This window comes from Lissotriton vulgaris, chromosome 3_1 (genome assembly GCF_964263255.1).
Source record: "Lissotriton vulgaris chromosome 3_1, aLisVul1.2, whole genome shotgun sequence".
NCBI lineage: Eukaryota > Metazoa > Chordata > Amphibia > Caudata > Salamandridae > Lissotriton > Lissotriton vulgaris.
In genome coordinates, this window is record NC_141689.1 from 314,766,525 (window position 1) to 314,781,987 (window position 15,463).

Genomic DNA, 15,463 nt, shown 5'->3' on the forward strand with positions numbered 1-15,463 from the left:
CACCTTGCCGGGGGTAGTAAGTGCGATATAAATGTGATCACAATCATCTTGCCATGATATCATCCACCAAAATATTAGGGTGAAAATAATACTTCGGTACGTATATATTTACCCTTTTTTCCACATCTGCATACCTTAAATGAAATAAAAATACCAGTATTTGTAAAACACACAGCTACCTCCGAAGCGGTGTCCCGGCACTGGGAGCCCTCTGGAAGATTAAGGAAGCTATTGCCCAGACTCACATGGCACTGAGCTAACCTGCCGCCGGCACCGGGGATCGAACCGCAAACTACGTTGTCCAGAGTCAGGCACCCTGCCACTGCACCACACCTCTTCCATATATGTATTGTCAAGGTAAGTGGATGTGAAGTTAAGAATAGCAAATGAATAACTAATAATATATAAACGTATTTCACTTTATTGTGGAGGTCAATATTCCGGATACAATATTTTAGCAAAATTATATTTAAAACTTGATATTGTGGTAGAAGACAGGTACAGAGGTCATGGGAACATTATGGAGGAACAGCTCTGCTTTAGCGACTGGTACAGGTAAACTCAACCCCTTGTCATGTCAGGTTAACGTGAGGCGAGACCCAATACTGAAATATAGATTTTCAGCTGACATTTTATACAGGAAAAAGGGCTAGTTTTGCTGTAGATGTAATCTTTTTTACTGTGAGTTTTATTTACAGACAAGTATTGGCAAAGTCAATGATCCTGTCTGTAAAGTGGCAACACAGGCAAATGCTGGCATTCACAGATGCTCATTAGCACGAAAAATTTAGATCTATATTGGCTTGGCTTTCTATAGAATACTTGCGTCAACACGAGGAAGATTAAGACATACTAATTGGACAATGTGTGCTTTGATGCCATATGTGGTTATTTACCAAAGTTTAACACAGTATATGTTTCAGAAAGTTGCTTTGCTGTGAAAAATATCCCAGAGCACATTGGCAGACCCATGCCTCACCTAAACACTTTTGCAACTCGTCCCAAGCACCAAAAAAAACAGTCAGCTCCTATCTCTAAATGATCCTTGAAAATTCCCTCTCCACAGTCCTCTACTTTATTCTGGGAAGGGCTCTCCTGTGTGCGAGACTTCATCTCATAAAGAGAGCATATTTCATAGGGAGGTATAGCGGCTGTGGCAAGCAGAGATTTATGTGAAATAAAGTTTTTAAAAACCGTCTATTTACCAATGTGCCGCAGTGCTTCAGGAAATATGGAATGCAGGGTGGGGCAATTTGGTATTAACCTCATGGCTTCTGCTAGCAAAAGAGTTTAGGACTTTTGCTCACAATAAATGAAGTCCAAGCCAACATTTGTACAACTTCAAAAAATTGTAGAAGAGGTGTAAATATAAAACATCCAGTGGTGTACTTCTTTATATATACGCTGCAAAGGTGGAGGTTATTGTATTTCCATAACAAAAACTTACAACAATACAATATCACCAAAATGTCTCCCTTTAAATCACAGGCTGCCGCGATTTGCGAGCAACATTTGCGAACACCATTTGCCTCCACCCCGATTTCATTACATAAGCCCTTTTTGTTTTCTTTTAAACACAGACCAACACCCAGTTGTACCATGAGCTGCTTATGCACTGTATATTTTGTGAAGAGATGTAAAAATGATTGTGATGCCATGGAATGCACCAGGGTGGACTGCATGACATCAGCGCACTGCATTCTGCCATACCTTCACAGCCCATTATACTGCATTTTTTTTTCTCCACATATCCCGCACACTCACCCTCGTCATGCAATGCAATAGGTCTCATGTTACAAAAAATGTGAGCATTTGGCATTACAACTAATAATGCAACGACAATAGCTCAAACTTTCAGTAATGCGAGAGCTATTGGAGTTCTCTCCAGACTGGACTATTGAAATGCCACACTAACAGAGACAGCTGAAACACACATAGCCCCCATGAGAACCACTCTAAACGCAGCAGCAAGAATGGTCTCTGGGACCAAGTAATACAACCACATCACCCCTGCATTACAGGACCTAAAATGGCTTCCCATCGAAGCTCGCTGCGCTTTCAAAACCGCCTGTCTCACCCATAAAGCCCTACACACAGGCAAACCGGACTACCTCAGAGCCAAACTGACAAAAGCAGGACAATCAAGAAACTTAAGAAGTTCCAACTCGCTCTTCTTAATCCCCCCAATAAGCCGTAAGCAAAAAGTCCTCTCCCCCTCTTTCTCTGGGAATGCCCCAAAAATCTGGAACTCTCTCCCTACCCCCATCAAGAATAATCCCTCCTTCAGGAACTTCAAGAGACAACTAAAAGAATATCTCCTCAAGCTTCATCTCTTTGCATGTGGCCAATGACCTCGATCTATTTGACCTCCAGTACTCTAGATACTAGTCACTGTACTCTAATGTTTTATGTTTCTATTCAGGTATGCTGCTTTAAAGCACACTGATACCACTCGGGTCATGTAAGCTCTATATAAAACTCCTAAAATAAAAATAAAATAAATGCATTCCAAATGCTTGTTTAATATAGCAACTGGTTATTTGTGTTATATTAAGCATGAAGTTAGCAGTAATAAGATGAAACAAACTACCAGAAAAAATGCAGCTCAATGTACTTTAATAAAGAGAAATTGCTAAATCATGTGCAACTCGTACAATTTAGAATAAGCAAGAAACATCATGATATTCCAACTTTAAAAAAACATCACCACCACCGTTCATTATTTTACCAATGAGATTATTCTTGTGCTTTAAAGAAACATTCTTTTAGAAATTAAATTATTCTCTGCTGCACATTATGTTTATTGTGGTCCTGAAAATAAATTCAGACCAAGTGATTTTCTATGGTTTAACAGGCGTGTTTTAGGTAAATTGGTATTATTCTCACATTTTACAACAGTAGTTTTTAGTTGTTTAACCTGGCTTTCTCAATGGGTTTATTTGGAGGTATTTTGCTCTTTGGTCTCCTATTTTTGACCCTGTTTTTGTTGTTTTCATGACTCTGGGCACTTTACCACTGCTGATCAGCCTAAAGTGCACATACTCTCTCTGTAAATTGTTAATATGGATTGGTATTTACATGATTGGCTTGTTTGACTTACTACTAAGTCCATAGTACAGTGCACTGTGTGTGCCCAGGACCTGTAAGTAAAATGCTGCTAGTGGGCCTGCAGCACTGATTGTGCCACCCACACAAGCAGCCTTGCAAAGGGGTCTCAGACCTGCCACTGCAGTGTCTGCACGCAGTCTCTTCTGCCATGTCGACCTGGCAAGAGTACCCACTTGCCAGGTCCTAACCTTTCCTTTTATTACATGTGAGTCACCCATAAGGTAGGCCCAAGGTACCCCTGTGGGCAAGTTGCAGTGTTTGTGAAAGGTAGGACATGTACTTATGTGTGTGAAATGTCCTGATAGTGGAATACACTATATTTTGTTTTTCACTAATGAAAGGCTATCTGTCCCATAAGATAGAATGGGAGTGCATTTATAACATCTCATATGTATAACTTCCCATTCTGACAAGAAAGGAAAGTGAAGTTTAATATGCCTGAACTCAGAATAGGAAGGTGCATCTTTTAATAAGGAACATTTTTACATTCTGTGTTTGAAAAAAACACTTTTAGAAAATGGGTATTTTCTTGCTTACATAACGAAGTTGAAGCGAGGTTACACTCCAAAACCGCGTACTCCATAGTATTTTGTGAAGTAACATGGAGTACGCTGTGCGTCCGGTTTTGGAGTGTTGTTTATCCCCCTTATTTTCTTGCTTAGTCATGCTGTGTGCCTCTGCTGGTTTGTGGATTGACTGTCTGGCTTCGGAGTGACAGGGGCTGGGGATGTGCATTCTCTTAGACAGCTGCTGAAAGAGGGTTGGGGTGTGTCCTGCCTTTCCTAAATGAGTCACTGCTGGGTTGAGTAGACCTGGGCTGCATTTAGAGTAGGGGAGGAGATTTCCTTGCACCTGAATGGGCCTGTTCTGCCTTACACAATGCTGTCTCCTCCTCCTGTCGGGAAGCTGGAACAGAGAAGACAGAACTGATTTTGACTGAGGAAAGAGCCTTTGTGCCACAAGCAAACAAAGAGAAATGGAGTATAAATATTGGGTCCCAGACCCCAGAACTTTAAGCTTTTAGCTGGGAAGGGTGAAGGAGAAGTACTGCACTTTTGCTGGGTGCTGTCTGGGGTTGGCCTGAAGTGTCTGTTTCTGCCAAGGAGATGACAAATACTTTGCGATGTATCCGGCTTAAAAAAGATCTCCAAGGGCTTGAAGTAGAGCTTGCCTCCTGTTCTGAAATCTCAGGGACACATAGACTACTTCACCAACAGCTACCCTGATCTTCCTTACTGGGGGTACTGACCTGTAAAGAGGTCCCTGCTTTTGGAAGCTGGAAAAGAGACACAACTAAGAGAAGTGTGATGCATCCGCACTCTTTTCTGATTCATCGCCGCTGTGTGGGAAGACTTCCCACACATCACATTTGTGCTGCTGAAGTCTGAGATCACTGCACTAATTCCGACGCAGGCCCAGCTGTGCGGCTGCAAGAACCAATGCATCATGCAATCGCAGCTGGAGAGATCAATGCTGGACCGTTGCCGCTGCTTCAAGCATCGATGTATCCCCAATCCCCACACATTTTACCGGGGAGTCAAGTCTACATCAATGCCGGGGCCGCAGTAAAAAACTGATGCATCACCTCCCTGCACAGTAAGAAACCAACGCTTCACCCCCCTGCATGGCAGTAAGGAACTGATGCATCACCTCCCCTGGAGGAAGGAACCAGCGCATCACTTATTTCATTTCTAAACTGGTGTGGTGTCTATTTGTACTGTTTTCACTGTATTACTGTGTGTGTACACAAATGCTTTACACACTGCCTCTGAGATAAGCCTGTCTACTCGTGCCAAGCTACCAAGGGGGTGAGCAGGGGTTCTCGGGGGTTGAGAAGTGTATCTCCATTACCCTGACTAGGAAGAAGGGTGCCTACTTGTATAAACCATTGGCACTAGAGGCCCTCCTTTCTAACATTAGTATTGTGCTGTTTGCAACCAAAGTGCACTTTGCACAAATTGCTGAACATTTTATTAAATATTGAACGAGCTACCAGAAATACTAATGAGCTCTAACTCATTAAACTAAGTATCCATCCTAACTTTTAAATTCAAAGCTTGAACCTTTTCACAGGCAAATAATCAAATGTTGTAATTTATATTTATTCCAATTTTACAGCCTATATTAGAACTTTACAAGTAGACCTGATATGCTTACAAGAAACGTATATTGAGGAAAAACAGATATATTTGATGAATCAATTGGGCTTTGATGTTCTTACAGCTAGCAGGCAAGGGTCTAGGACAAGAGGAGTTGCAATTCGTGGGAAAAGAAGGGAGGTGATAGTCAAAAGAAAGAAAGAGGACCAATGGGGGAGATGGGTCATAGCAGAATTATGTTTCAAAAGTCTCAGGCTAACATTGGTGACCGTATATGGCTCCACGGAGGATGATCCGGAGATATGGCAATTTATAGATACAGAACTAGCACAATGGCCCGAACCTGTCATTTGTTGTGGTGATTTCAACTTACACGACCCTACAAGCTCATTTATGAGTACAGGAGGGATATATAGTGGTAGAAAGAAGAAGGTAAATAGGGCCATTACTAATATGGTTTATAATAATCTTCTGGTGGATCCATGGCTGATGCAACATCCAATGTCAGATAGTAGCACCTTTTATTCAGCACCCCATCAGGTCTTGGTAAGATTAGACTATTTCTTAGTCTCAAAATCTTTGGTTATGGAGACACTGATTGAAAAACAACCAAGGATTATCTCTGATCATAGCCCACTTATATTAACAATCAAGGTTCCGCAAGGGACGCCAAAAAGATCAACATGGACTTTTGAGAGGAGTCTCCTTCAGGATGCTGAATATAGGAAGCATATGGAGGGATGGATTAGGGTTTTTTGGGAGATCAATCATGGTACCGCTTCTATAGGACAGACTTGGGATTGCTTCAAAGCAGGTGTGAGAGGAGAAACATTGTGTTATGTATTGACAAGACGGAAGAAGGAGAGATTGAAGAATGAGGCTATCCGGCAGAAGTTGTATATAGAGGAAGGGAAGTTAGCGGCTGCCGTAGAATCTAAAGCTAGCCTGGAGCATGTATTGTTAAACCTGGTTGTATTGAAAGCAGAAGCTGTAGAAAGTTTGTCCAGAAATCTGGCTGAAAAATACACAGCTAAAAAAGAGGAAGCATACGAGTGCAGTGAAAAAGTAGGGCATATACTAGCAGTCAAGGTTAGACAACAGAGGGCAGCTGCAGAGATAAAGGAAATATTGGATCCACTGGATATCATTGTTACAGAACCGGATAAGATAAGGGATGTTTTTAGAATATTTTATGAAAAACTCTATACACGGGAAGGCACAGGGGGAGTAGTGGAAATTAACAATTACCTTAAAGATGTAGTCCCATCACTTCTTTCAGGAGAAGAAAGAGAAATGTTAGAATCTACTCTAGGCCTAGAGGAATTTACCGATGCATTGAGTAGTTTACCGTCAGGAAAGGCATCTGGACCTGATCAAATCCCGATTGAGTTTTATAAGGTATTTAGGGAGTGTTTATTGATCTATATGTTTGAGGTTATGTTGTATGTACAACAAGGGGGGCAGGCACCGGATTCATGGGGAGGGGCAGATATAATTGTTATCGCTAAAAAGGGGAAGCCTTTAACTCTCCCTGGATCCTACAGGCCAATTACTCTGATGAACTCAGATGTTAAGGTATACTCGAAGATGTTGGCAAAAAGACTTGCAGGCTGTATAGAACATCTGGTGATCCATCACAGCATGGTTTCATACCCGGGAGGGGTACTACACAGCATATTAGGACAGTCATCACTATGTTTGATGCGGCAGAGGTTGAAGGCGATCCTATTTCGGCTCTCTTCTTAGACGCCGAGAAGGCATTTGATAGGGTCGCCTGGGACTATCTATGGGAGGTCATGAAGTGGTGTGGTATTGGGCCAGGATACATACAGGCTATACAAGCTCTATATAGAAACCCGGTCGCAAAAATAAGAGTAAATGGAGGGCACTCAGATCTAGTACATATACAAAGAGGGACCAGACAGGGTTGCCCGTCTTCTCCATTGCTTTTTGCCTTATACATAGAGCCACTACTTCGCAAACTAGAGGGAAACCCTGAGATTCAGTCTATGTCAATAAATGACAGTACCGTGAAAACTCTCGCTTATGCGGATGATGTTGCTATACTGACTCCCAACCCAGATATGGCTATGATAGGTATAGAAGTAGAGGCACAGGAATTTGGACTGGTCTCAGGTTACAGTCTAAACAAAACAAAGACTCAAATAATCTTGAATAGGTTTGCAATTAGTCAGGATACTAGGGTGGTTAGCAGTACAATATATTTAGGGATTGATATTTCCGCAAATCTGGAGGAGGTAGTCGAGTGTAACATCAAGCCATTGATTGCGAAGGTAAAAAGCGATTTGGAAAGGATAAACAACTTGCACCTTTCACTGGTTGGCTGCACGAATGTGTTGAAAATGATGGTCTTACCCAAATTTTTGTATTTATTTAGGTCGATACCTCTAATTTTTGAGAATAAATGGTTTAGTATGTTGGAGATTGTAGTTAACAGATTTATATGGGCCCAAGGAAAAACTCGTAGGGCTTATAAATTCATTACGTTGCCAAGGGATAGAGGGGGTTGGGGTGCACCGGACTTTAGGATGTATTATTTGGCTGCTGCTCTCCAGTATATGCAGGGACTAATAGGGGGAGGTGGAGGGTCATCAAAGTCTATTAATATGTCAGTTGAAGCCTACACAGCGGTATTAGGACAGAATGCGGAGAATTGCTTTCTCTATTTTACAGACTTGGGTCAGCTTAGAAGACAGACGTATAAGACTCTTAGGGCGGCACTTAAAATATGGGGTTCTTTTTTGAAGAAAACAGGTATGGGCAGGTTTAATAGATATACCAAAGTTTATAAAAATAAATCCTTCCCTGTAGATATTTTTGCTGATCATGTAATGGCTGGTTGGGAAGATAAAGGGATACATCAAATTGGGGACTTAATAAACTCTGAGACTATGGTACAATTCGAGGATTTGGTGAATACATACAACATAAATAGAAGAGATTTTTTTAAATATCTTCAGATTAGGAGTTTTTTAAGAAACAAGCAAGGGGGGCCATTGGGTTTTCAACCTAATGAACTGATGGAAGGGATAATTGCGGGAGAGGAATATTCCATTAGGTTAATATATGCTGCTTTGGCAAAAAATAGACCAGATGATCTAGATAAGCATAGGGTTAAATGGGAGGAGAGGATAGAGGCTACCCCGGAAGTTTTTAATGAATCCCTGGAATTAGGTCGGACTATGCTTTGTTCTGCCCCCTTGCAAGCCCAACATTACAAAACCTTATTTTCATTGTATTATACTCCATCTAGGATTGCGAAGTGGGGGGGTACAGAGAGTATCACTTGTCCCAGATGTAACTCCACTGAGGCTGATATTGTCCACATGTTTGCTACATGTCCGCAGCTACATATATTAATTAAGGACATTGAACACTTCTTAGTTAATACACTAAGGATACAGATAACCTTTAAAGTAAGTTTAATTATGTTGGGGGTTGATGAGGGAAATGCACAAATGGATTCGGGTGACGTAATGTTTTTGTTTATGGCAGCTGCTGTGTTTAGATTAATGTTAGCTAGAGTATGGCTAGATAAGAGTCCTCCATCCATACAAACATGGTTAGCAAATCTTATTGCTATATATAATCTTGAGAAACATATATATGCTAGAAAAGGTAGGGTCGGGAGGATTCGGGGCATCAAGATTTGGGGACCACTGGAGAAATGGAGGGCGGGAATAGGATGATAGGGTTTGCTTTTGTTCTCTTTTTCCCCTTTTATTTTTTTTTGGAACTACTTTAAAATGTTAAAATGTCAAAATATGATATGTCCATGTATTGGCTCCCTTCAATGGAATGTATATTGTTTTTTATTTGTTTTATTTTTTTCTTGTTAGTTTTGACTAAGGATTTTCTTTGATATTGTGAGGTGAACAAATGTAAGATGGGAAAATTTTGTCTTTTTCTTTACTTTAATGTGTGCTTTTTCTTTGAAATGAAAAATAAAAATATATTTAAAAAAAAAAAAACTTATTTCATTTCTAAACTGGTGTGGTGTCTATTTGTACTGTTTTCACTGTATTACTGTGTGTGTACACAAATGCTTTACACACTGCCTCTGAGATAAGCCTGTCTACTCGTGCTAAGCTACCAAGGGGGTGAGCAGGGGTTCTCAGGGGTTGAGAAGTGTATCTCCATTACCCTGACTAGGAAGAAGGGTGCCTACTTGTATAAACCATTGGCACTAGAGGCCCTCCTTTCTAAAATTAGTATTGTGCTGTTTGCAACCAAAGTGCACTTTGCACAAATTGCTGAACATTTTATCAAATATTGAACGAGCTACCAGAAATACTAATGAGCTCTAACTCATTAAACTAAGTATCCATCCTAACTTTTATATTCAAAGCTTGAACCTTTTCACAAGCAAATAATCAAATGTTGTAATTTATATTTATTCCAATTTTACATCTGCGGGGCTCTAGTGTGATTGCCTGAGAAGATGAGGTTGAATGAAAGGGGGGCTGCACTACTACTCCCTGAGAAGGTGAAAACTTCTAAGAGCATTGAGGGACAGGAGATCAGTTTCCCTGAGGCCCCAGCCAGGCGCAGAGTCCAAAGTAGGAGCATGGGGGGGGGGGGGGGGGGGGGGGGATGGGTGCACAGCATAGCAAAGTCACCAGGATCTAAAATTCAGATTCCGATAATGGCACAACTGGGCACAAATTCAATAGAGCACATTACCGACTGTAGCAAGGTTGGATTCAAAATCCAGCTTCGCAGCCTCATGACATTGTGTGATTCTGGACAAACAGCTTAGTTTGCCATATTGCTGCGCAGCCTGTGACCTTCCGCCCAAGCAGGGACTGTGGTAGCATAGCTGCACTGTGATTCTCAGCCATTCAGAATGTTAATGGATATTAAACTAGCAGCCCAAACTCCAGAAACAGTATTTCATTTACTGGATTATTGGATTACCAACAATCACACGGATAACGATCTGATATGGACTGTGTTATCAAAAGTTGAGAGATACCCTCGCAGTGGAGACTTGGACTGGGAACTAATGCAACGAGAGGCAATGCTTATCGTCAAGTTTAATACAGTTGTTGATGGATTAAATGAGTTTTCTGAAATGTATAAACTGTAGCCAACAGCACCACTGCAATAAGGACACACATCTCATTTTTTATCCAAAAGAGTTTCTTACCATGCAGCATGCAAGATCAGGGTACCTCTACCACCCACAGTGGACAAAGGAAACAGAGACAGTATGTCACTACCACGGAATAGACCATGCATGCACTTGCATTCGCAAAAAATAGTCCTATAAAACGAGTGCACACTTGGTAATTTTGAATACCGGCGATTTTTTAACAGAATGGACATTTCATGCCAATGATGAACTTGGACATCTGCTTGAAGATCACAAACTGTATAAAATCCTTTTCATTTACAAACATGCAAACACATTAATATATTAACGAGCTGATCAAAACGTCCTGCTGAGAGGTTAAACCACAAATGTATTTGCACTCGTGAACAACAAGTTGATCTTATGAGGGCCTGCTCTGCAGTAATGAAGACTGCAATTTTTTCAACATAATGGTCATTTCAAATCCAGGGATGAACTTGGACATGTGTTTAAGGTTCACAAACAATGACAATATAACAATGAGCTGATCCCAACGCCTTGCCAAGCGATTTCCCTTTGCTCTATAAGGTTTGAAACTGCAGTTATCAGAAGCCTGGGTGGGGGCCACGCCCCTCACGCATGACGTAATTACGGGAAACAAAATAGTGGTTAAAATAAAACCAGCAACCTCTCGGGAGAGGTTCCACTGAACAGACGCAGGCACCGGAGAAAAAAGAAGAACAAAATAAGGTATGCGTTGGACATTGACCGCCTCTCAATCGCAATTGTTTAAAGATAGGCCAAGCTTTCTTCAGTCAGGCTCAGGACAACGGTAACAGCTAACTCAGAAACAAGCTGCTTGGCTCACGTTTAGATTGCATGCGAGCGTGGTGTAAGTTGCTTTCTCCAAAAAAGCACAGCGAACATTGCCGACTTAAAAACAAGAGGCTTGGCTCGCATTTAGATGGTATGCGAGCGTTTTGCAAGTTTTTTCAAAATAATATAGCAAACATCGCTAACTTGGGAGGGAGGGGTGAGGGGGGAGCAGACCACAAACCAGCTTTTGTGTGTAAAAGGATGCTTTATTGAAACAGGTGCACATTAACAGTTATAAAGCCTCAGCCAACGCCTTACAAAACTAAGCCTCACTAAATAAAACACTTCCTTAACCCCAACTCCCCGCCCCCGCCCCTAACATTTCTTTGACCCCGCCCCCCACCCATACATTACATCATTATAAAATACAAACAATGCAAATCCCTGCATAATCGTCTAAACCTAACAATTCAAACAATCCGTTACACAAACTCCCCTGCCTGCCCCTTGACAACTTTTGATCCCCCAACCTATGCAACCACCCCAACAACTTACCCTGCCCAACTTATCCTGTCGATGACACAACTACGCCAAATGAACAACAACAATTCTGCCAAACCTGGCAAAACACCACTAACCCCGCACTGCACCTGTTCCAAGCGACAGTACAAAATAATCCCCTGCCCACTTGTTCCAACAAAGCCAACCGAAAAAATAAAATAACCTAGAAAAACCAGGAAGAAAAAAGCATGAAGAAAAAATCCTAAAGAGGGAGGGAGCGACAGAAATTAACCTGCCTAACATTCCCAGCCACCAGGTCACCGAACCTAAAATAGTGGCTGGTAAAAGGAGCCCAAAGCATTTATGCTTGGGCCCCATTTCGGCTACATGAAAACAAGCCCAAATTAAAAAAGCCCGCCTTGCTCTCTGCAATCTCCCTCCCCCCACCCCTCCCAAACTGCCCGGGGGGGACCTCCCTGCAGTCCGCTGCCCCCCCAATCCTCCCTTTTGGGGAGCAGACCGGAAACCAGCTTTTGTGTGTAAAAGGCCGCTTTATTGAAACAGGTGCACATTAACAGTTATAAAACCTCAGCCAACGCCTTACAAAACTAAGCCTCTCTAAATAAAACACTTCCTTAACTTCAACTCCCCGCCCCGCCCCTAAACTTTCTTTGACCCCGCCCCCCACCCATACATTACATCATTACAAAATACAAACAATGCAAATCCCAGCATAATCGTCTAAACCTAACAATTCAAACAATTCGTTACACAAACTCCCCTACCTGTCCCTTGACAACTTTTGATCCCCCAACCTATGCAACCACCCCAACAACTTAGCCTGCCCAACTTATCCTGTCGATGACACAACTATGCCAAATGAACAACAACAATTTTGCCAAACCTGGCAAAACACCACTAGCCCCCGCCACTCAGAAAGCCGGGGGGAAGAGAAACTACCCCCCCCTTTCTGCCCCCAACCCAACAGAAAAATGTTCTTAAGTGTGTAGCCTAGCTGATATATTCCTGAACCCTCAGACACCTAGACAGCACCTCTCCCAACTCCAGAACATACAGGTCCATTCCGAACCTGGACACGTGTACCCTGTCACTCCTACAAAACTCAACGGCATCAAAACAAATATCTCTGTGGGTCCCTCTCCCAAAACACAAGCTCTTACAAAATCTGGAGACCTCCAGGTTTACCTTCTTGCACGCCCTGTCAATCGCCTTAGGATTGTGCGCACCCCTCCACATCCTGCGGGCACCAGTTCTGTCCACAAAACATGGCGACCTGACCACTGCTCTTTCAAAAGTGTTAAATCCCTTTTCATCGCCCTCAACAAAACAACTCCCTTGATCCTACAAAGATTATTCTCACCTAAATGAATTAACAGCACATACGGGCACAGGCCCCCGACCAGCCACTTATTCAGCGCAGGAATCAACTCCCTCCAAAGCATCCCCCTTTTTCCTTTCCACACCACTTTGAACAAACGCTCATTAAAACCCAACAATGACCCAAAATAATTGCGGCACGCCTGAACGTGTGCCCATTTAACGAAAGAATGCCCCACAATCCAGATGGCCAAATCCGTCGAGCCGGGGCCGGCCACTGAACCTGCAACGAGAAAAGCAATATCAGACTCATGTCAAGGAGGATGACGCATGGGCCTCCCCCGCAGTGTGTCTCACATAGCGTTGAAAACAGTTAGAAGACCAGTGCCCCAATCGCATAATGTCTTCCCTAGACCAACCCCTGTTGTAAGCCTCCGTCGCTGCCCCGATTCTGAAAGAATGAGTTCCATAGTGTGCCCCGTCCAGCACGATACTCAGCAAAGCCTTACGCAGCACCATGCGCAACTGGTATTCAGAGACCCGGGTCCCATCGGCATGTCTAAAAACTCTATCCTCAACTTTCCCACCGGATAAGTCCCTCCAATGCCGGGCCCACTGTAAAGGGCATATCAAATCTGGGAAGGACGCCTCCAACCAAACCCCTTTTCCCCGGCTCCTCTGGTCCGTTTTAGAGCTTGACAGCCAAATGTGAACTCCCTTTTCTGAAAAACATACATCCTGCCACCCGATGCCCCCCTTTAACTTAGAACCCAACAGCTCCGAAACTCTGAACGCCCCTAAAAACATCCATACCATGAGTGTGGAAAACAAACAAGCCTCAATACTATCCCTACAAACCAACGGTAAAACCTCTAACAGACGGGATAAATTTTGCCATGACAGAGGGCTACGTGCCAAACGCTCCGCCTCCCACTCCCTAGCCCAACCTTCCAACATTCTCCTCCCAACTTCCCCTGCGGAAGGAGAGTAACCCCAAAGGAGTTTACCCATAAAGGAAATGCCTGCTAGCTTCCTGGCTATAGTAACCCTAGACAGGCCTTTGTCCATAAAGTCAAGAATAAACTGTATCACATCTTCTGACCGCCGCCATCCTGCCTCCCACTTACAAGCTCCTGATGGCAAGAAATCCTTCCAAGCTAGCGCATATGCTGCCCGAGTCGACGCAGACAATGATCCTACCACCAATTGTATGGCCCTATGTTGCCTATATACCATAGGTGATCCGGCATGGGGGTCGGTGTCCTGTCCACCTCCTTGGCCAGCCCATGGAATCTCTCCCACTGCGAATGAGACAAAGCATCCGTAATGTCATTGTCCACACCAGGGATGTGTAATGCCCTGAAAGCAATATCATGTCTGAGGCAGCCTAGCACAAAAACCCGCAGCAATTTCAAAATCTGTTCATCTCTCGCCGACTGCCTATTGATAATGTCCACCACTGCCATATTGTCAATCCGAATCAAAACCGTCTTATGTGCCAAATCTTGCCCCCACACTGTTAAGGCCATCAGCACCGGAAAAAGTTTCAAAAAGGCTATACTCCTCCCACCCTCCTTCCATTGAGCCGGCCACTTCTCTGCACACCATCTGCCCTGCCAGTAAAGACCAAAACCGTCACTGCCCGCTGCATCCGAAAAGATCTGTACATCCCACTGGAAGTCCTCCTCCCTGGCTAAAGGAACTCCAATGAAAGCGTGTAAAAAGACTGTCCACATACGCAGATCTTCCTTAACCCCACTGACAAACGGACATGGTGATGAGGCAAATGATGTCCGGACAGTGCCCGACCCAAACGCCTACAAAGGGTCCTCCCCGCCCTGACGACCCTGCAAGCAAAGTTAAGATGGCCCAGTAGAACCTGTACATCTTTCACCGTCACTTTCTGTTTTGCTAACATTACATCCAGGAGCTCCTACATCTTCACTTTCTTTTCAACTGGTAAGCGAGTCTGCATTGCCACTGAGTCAATCTCAATTCCCAGAAAAGACATGGTCACGCATGGACCCATTGTCTGCTCTGGTGCCAACTGCACACCCAAGTCCTCCATGAGCTCTTGGAATGTGTCCAGGGCTGCCTGGCACTCCGTGGAGCCCAGAGAACCAACGAATAAGAAATCGTCCAAATAGTGTGTTACTAACTCATGACCAGTGCGTTGTGTAAATACCACTGCAAGAAGGTGCTGAAACATTCAAACAAAGCACAAGACATCGAACAACCCATCGGCAATGCTTTGTCCACGTACCATTTACCATCGAAATGGATCCCCAGAAGATTCCAATCATCTGGATGGACTGGAAGCAATCTAAATGCAGATTTTATATCGCATTTTGCCATCTCTGCCAGTTACGCCCACGGTCACTACCAGTGACATAGCAACGTCAACTGAGGAATATGAAACAGAGGCCGCCTCCGCATCAATAAAATCATTGACTGAAGACCCCTCTGGCCATGATAGGTGTTGAATTAATCTGAACTGCCCCACCTC